Raw genomic sequence first — 6,704 nt, 5'->3', positions numbered from 1 at the left:
TTTGCTACCACAACCAAATACTGTTACTTGTTTGCCTTTCTTCTTTGCAGTGCACTGTGGGTGTCAACGAGTTTTCCAAAATATCCTTTAAATCGTTTTTCATCATCTGTGTGCTGGAGGGGTTATTCCTTTCATCACCTATTCCCTTGCTCAATTCTTTATCATCCTGACTGCTGTTACATTACACCAAGTTGCAAACTGATAGAGCTGCAGCATTTTAACAAACTATAAGCTGTTTGGCCAAAGTTTAGCTTTTTGTTTTTCTGAAGCAAACTTTATGTCAACACAGGCTCTTAATTTAGGAGCAAAAGATGTTCCAAACTCTGGCCCTGCTACTGTGGTTAGTAACACAGATGACTTATTGATGTTTCCAAATGCTACGAGCAAGCAAAACAATTCTGATGCATGCTGCCAAAACACTGCAGCTCATTTATTCAGGATATATAAAGGGAGGGGGGAGGAGGGAATTGCAATAGAAATAGATGAGGACTTGCAGTAAACACTCTCTCTAACATGAATCCAAGCCCATCTGTTTCATCTAAAAGTTTAGTAATTAAGTTTGTACAGTTCTTTGAAAATTACAGCACATTAGAATCAGACTCACAGGCCTTTGGCATATTCCCCATGATTACAGTAATCTGGAACTAACAGTAATAAAGCTGATGTGTTTCTTATTGTTCGTAAGCATTTCTGCCTCCACCCTTATTTCAGAGACATCTTCAACCTGTCTTCACTGTTCAACATTCATTGCTGGGAATGACTGTTTCAATTTCTAAATATCAAGCTGCAATTAGTAAAGCATAACGTAACGTGCCCTGTAGCCAGAACATCCACACGACTAGGAAGCATAGACTGCCTGTGCCTCTGAAGGTGCTATCTGTCTGAAAGAGAAGGGATAGACAGAGCAGCGCTAACTAGGTCTAATGGGGAGTGCACACTGCATTTTCTCCAAGGATGGCAGAAATTACTCTCACCTATGTACTCCACAGAAATCCCCAGGAGGAATTCTGCTTGGGTCCCTCCCCAGCTTGAAAAGTCAGAATCTAGCCCTAGAAGAATGGATTGTGGCAAAATAAGCTGTTACAGAGAAAAACTGATCAAGTTTCTAAATGAAAAAAATACAGAGGCTCCCAAAATGCAGTCAGGGACTGCCAGTGGTCAGAGCGCTTTAACTTAACAGTTGGCTAAAAATACATTACTTTCCTAGTATTACTTTGGCTTACAACAATTGCTGTGGCTACCTGAGTGACATTATTTGATCACCAATGGGAGGGGAATTAGTCTGCATGATTGTGACTGGGCATGGAGATAAATCAGGCCACAAGACAATGTTTGTCTTGGAGCAGCGAACTGCGGCCAGTGGGAGCCGTGATCAACCGAAGCTGCGAACTCAGCAGGTAAACAAACCGTCCCGGCCCACCAGGGTGCTTACCCTGGCTGGCCGAGTGCCAAAGGTTTGCCGATCCCTGATATACAGGGTTTACAGTTTGGTTCAATGGCTCTCAGCACCCGCACTGTAAAAATTGTTCCAGCACCCCTGTCTATGCTACCACCAAGCATTTGAAAGACACTTATGCTCCACCTACAAACAGTATTCTCCCCACCCACTGGAGCAGCAATGCACAGAGAGATTTCCAACACAGTTCTCCAGAGCATATTTTATAATGTATGGTATAGCAGCAGGTGCATATTTGGCTTACTAAAATAAGTAATTTCTTTTATTATAAATAAAAACATTATATCCATGGCAGATAGAAGATTATATGAGTTGGGGAAGAAGTCTTAACATTTTTTAGCATGCTTGGTTCCTGGTGGTGTGTTCCAATAATGGGGTTTGACGTGACTGAGACTGCATGTGTCCCAAGGAGCTACATTTTCATGCTATAGTAAGTGGGATTAATGACAGAAGCAACAGGATGCTCCTTTACCTCCCCTCGCTACACCTGAGAGAGCCTGGGCCTGGCAGCCTACTGTGATGAACGCTGCCTGCCCCTCAGGGGTGGCAGTGATTTCTGATGTAAGTTAATTGTTCACATAGTTTATTTTATTGAATAGTTTTAAGTTGGACTCAGCCAGGCTGCTGCCCCCCTCACATGCAGCCCACCATAGAGCCTGACTTGTGGTGTAAATGGCCTCCTAGGAGCATTCCACACTATCTGTTAGTTTCACTCTGGGGGCCAAATTCTGTTGAGGAACTGCATATCCCAGGGACTTAAGTAGTAAGTTTGCCCAAGGAGGGAATTCAGGAGAGAGCTGTTTAACAAGACTGGGATATGATTCTAAGAAGAGGCAATCCGGCTGAAGTGGTGCAATGTTACATCACAGTATAGTTGGATTGGGGGAGGGTATTATTTGGGTTCTTTTAAAATACTATTTCCTCTCCTTTTTGCAAAGGAAAATCTACACATTAAAAAGAAATTTGTTAAAACACAAAGTATTGCTACTGAAGGGAGGCTGACGTATGGTGAGAACAGAACATATCAGACACAATCATCCCATCAGTTGTGCAGCCCCATTACCTTAAAGCCTAGCTGGGATGGTATCTTGGTATTAGGCTATGTCTACACTGGCACTTTCATTGTTAACACTTTTGTCGCTCAAAGGTGTGAAAAAACACACCCCTGAACAACAACAGTTTTAACAACAAAAAGGGCCAGTGTGGACATCGCTTCGTCGGCGGGAGCTGCTGTCCTGGCGATGAAGCTACCGCATCTCATCGGAGGTGGTTTTCTTTTGTCGTCAGTAGAGCTCTCTCCCGACGATAAACAGCAGCTACACAGCGCACCTTGCGGCTGCAGTGGCACAGCCACACCAGTGTAAGGTGCATAAACATCGCCTCGGGTATTTGGCTGCAGATGTTTTCATTACCCTGTTTCTTAATATTATTCTTGCAGAAGGCAACCCCACACAGACTACTAAAATTAAGATGAATAACACTCCATTTAAACTCAAAGGGCCAAGCTGTGCACTCATTTATACTAGCGTATCCAAATGCAGAATTCGATACTAGTAATAGACTTACATAGTGGCTACGTGCTGTGCTGGATCCCTAAACAAACTAAATCCTCATTAAAGGTCTAACCCAGACGTGGGCAAGTCCAGACTGCAGCAGTGACTTCAAGTAGGCACCAATAATACCTATATTCTCACATGTTATGAGAAACTGGTGTGATCTGAATCTGTTTGCTCACTTCTCCTTTACTTTTGGAAAGGAGTATATTGAGTGTGGAAGTTGACTCGTATCACATTTCTTACTTGTAAAGCCACACATATTTTATACACTTTATATGAAGAGTGAGCAAGCCACACATGTATACACCAAATTCTGCCTCTTTTCTTCCTTGCTCATAGGAGGAGCATAGAGTAACATTTGGGTGTAATACTGTAAAATGGTGAAGTAGTTCAGCCCTCCCCCAAAAAACACAGGCCCTATCAGTTAACTCCCCCTTTCCAGGGAGAGCTTTATCTCATAATATACATAGCCAGGTTGCAAACATGAAAATTGCCTTCAGGTCAGCATTTCTTACCCACAGATGCAAGCTCAGAGAACAGCTTTCTCCCATGTCTCCCTTCCTTTCCTGAAGCAGCTGCTTCTAAAACCCCTCCCTACAGCACCTGCATGAGCCTTAATTGCTATTAACTCTTCGTTTCCTAGGGGGCTGGGCAGGCACTCGGTGTATATTAAATGTAAAGAAAACTGATAAAATTTAGCAAACATCACAATAGGGGCTTATTCCAATAGCTCACAAATTTCTTTAGCCCATGACTCTGCTGACCCAGGACTAGAACCCATGTTGCCCAAATACCTGTCCAGGACTTGGTCCACTAGGATAGGCTCCCTCCCTACTGCTAGAGGGCTCTCTCACATGCTACAGACCTATAAGCCTGCCCTTTTAACTGTTCTTAAATCACTATTATCAGCCCAATTTTACAGTTTTATACACACAAGGCTGAATTATTCAAATTCCTTCTTATTAACAGCTACATAACAATGCTGAGGGGATCTAGTAGATGGCACTCTTTGCTCTGCCTCAACATTGAACCAACAGCCACCATAGCATTAGGACCATCACGTTGCTGGGGAGCAGGCTTTATTGAAGGAGACAATAAAACCATGGCATTCTTCATCCCAGCAAACTCAGTGAGCTGTCCAAATTCCCATGCAACCTAATTTCCTCCCTGAAGTTTCCCCTGGAAAAGTTATGTCTCATTTCCTGCCCCAAACTGGGTGTACAGTATTAAGTCATGTTTCATGTCAAAGGCGGCTGCATTTCCCTGGTGGATGAACTTACCCCTCTATGTAGTTTATACATAACTTTGCAAAGCAAATTGAGATTCTTTCCAAATGGAGGATGTTTTAAACATGTAATATTACATAAGGGCTCGGGTAGATGTCTTTTCTTTCTATTTCAAATGGTATGGGCAAAACACATTGCCATCAACGACAGTATTTTAAGAAAGAATTCCTCTGTTTTACAGTAAAGGACATCAATGGACATATATCTCATCCAAGTCTGAGCTCACACTGCAGTTTCACTATTTCAATGCAGTGCAGTTTCACTATTTCAATGGTGTTACTCTTGATTTTCACAGGGTTATGTGAGATCAGAATCTGACCATACACTGAAAGGCACAGACAAAAGCATAAGTGGAGCACTACCTATAGCTCTTGGTTATTAGCAGGCATTAGAGCTAACAGAATTGAGCATGACAGTCTAATGTGAAATTGAGTTTATTTTTCTTCTAGACTGACATGCTATGCCATGAAGAGCTACTCCACCCCAGTTGGCGGGGATAGGGTGCAGGTGGGTATACTCCAGGTTGTAGAAGTCCGGATAATAGGAGGGGAGGACTCAGGGAGTCTCGCTCCACGCATATAATCTTCGGTGCATACACCCCCAGTCGTAGTAGGACTGGGCATAAAAGAAGAACGGAAGGTGTCTCGCTCTGCCCGGGAAGGGTTTTGGTGTATGGACCCTCGGTGATATTGGACCAAAGTAATACGGAGGGAGACTTAGCGTCTCTCCCTCCGGCCCAGGGTGGGTGAACTTTGTAAGCCCCGGTGCCGTTGTGAGCAACGTGAAATCTCAAGTAATTGAAAGATCTTAAGAGTTGTACTAACGGACTGTAACAACATGTTCAGGAAACAGAAGGGCATAGCTGCAAAAACTCGGAGTCCCGCAGTCGTGGGCGATGGCATCAACGATGGGTTCAAGGCTGGACGTACGGGCATTAGGGAGCGTGGACACGGTAGTCTGGCTGCCCGGTTAGCTGGCATTACGGGAGCCAGGTGGTCCTAATGGCTGGGTCGTGCGTGTGTATGAAAGTGGGCTAGGACTTGGAGCATTAGCGGGTTTTTTTTCCCTTGAGTGACGTGGAAGCATTCCCAGCACTCTGCTGTTATTTTATTATTTTATCAATAAAGCTTTAAAATTTACACTTGATGTGCCTCATCATCTCCTCCACAAAAAATAGATCCTGTGGCCCCAGCCTAATCAACTGTAGCCTCAGGCAGATTGGTAATGAAAATCTGTCACAATCCAGCCCCGTGGGAGAGGAGCCACTTGTGTGGGGTGAATGTGGGTGGGTTCACTCTCTAACACGCCCCAACCCACACATACCGTGAGGCCTCCTATCTGCGGTAGGCCAGGATCAGGATTGTAGTGCTCGGGAAGAGGGTGCTGCTGCAGGTGGTCGGTGCCCCATCAGCAGTTTAGTATAGTGTACCCATTGAATTGGGAGTCTACATCCACCGCAGTAGGAACATTAAGATCTGAGGAATGGCAGCTGTGCAAGTGAGAAGCTTGTCAGTCAAGTTTATTGATTCACTATGCCTGATCTCAATGTGACATCACTTCTTCAGTGTGAAGCGCCATTTAAGACAATCTGCTGGAGTATTTTTTTGAATGAAGGGAGGTTAGAAATGAATCATACTAGGAATTCTTAGCATTTTAAAATGCCAGGTTTCATTTTGGCTCCGTCCTATCTGTAGGCACTGATACTCAGTCAGAGACAGAAAGTTACTGCTCTTTTCAGCTCTGTATATGCTAGTAAAAAATAATTACTTTTGTGCAGGAAGAATTACAGTCAAGATTTTACATACAGAATTGTAAGTAGATGTTCTAATGCCATATTTTCCAAATGAACATGCAAGGAGAGCTTTCTATAGTGAGCATTTGTGCAGAGTTGCCACACTACGGTATCTGAAGTACAGCAGTCAACCCCACGCTTACAATAGAAAAAAAAGGATGTTACCGCTGACACTACTGCACAATATTTGTGGGCAAATGTCAACTACTTAATGGCAACCACTATAGCAAAACACCAACTGTGTCTAGCTAAAAACAACGAATGCTGAGATTTAAGCTTGAACTATACAGTATATTTATCAGACCTTAAAGATACTTAATATGAGTCTTGAGCTAGAGTATTATGTACATTCATGACCCTGAAACTGTACTCATGAACATTCAGCTCAGGTTGTTTACACAGGTGGGAAGTCCTTCTTCCAAGCCAGCCTTCCTTGTTCCCAGCCCACCACCAGCTCTTTCATCTCAATTAGTCCTATCTTCTTCTCTACAAAGACAGTTGCGGTAGGAAGATATCTGGAGATTGTAGCTATAAGGGGGGCAATTTTGGATTTATTACTGTCATTGTACTTGGTTTTTGGCTAAGCTCCTGAACTTGAAATAAAAGGATATTTG

The sequence above is a fragment of the Terrapene carolina genome, unplaced genomic scaffold (genome assembly GCF_002925995.2).
Source record: "Terrapene carolina triunguis isolate 2854851 unplaced genomic scaffold, T_m_triunguis-2.0 Scaffold66, whole genome shotgun sequence".
Classification (NCBI taxonomy): Eukaryota; Metazoa; Chordata; order Testudines; family Emydidae; genus Terrapene; species Terrapene triunguis.
This window is presented reverse-complemented; position numbering follows the sequence as displayed.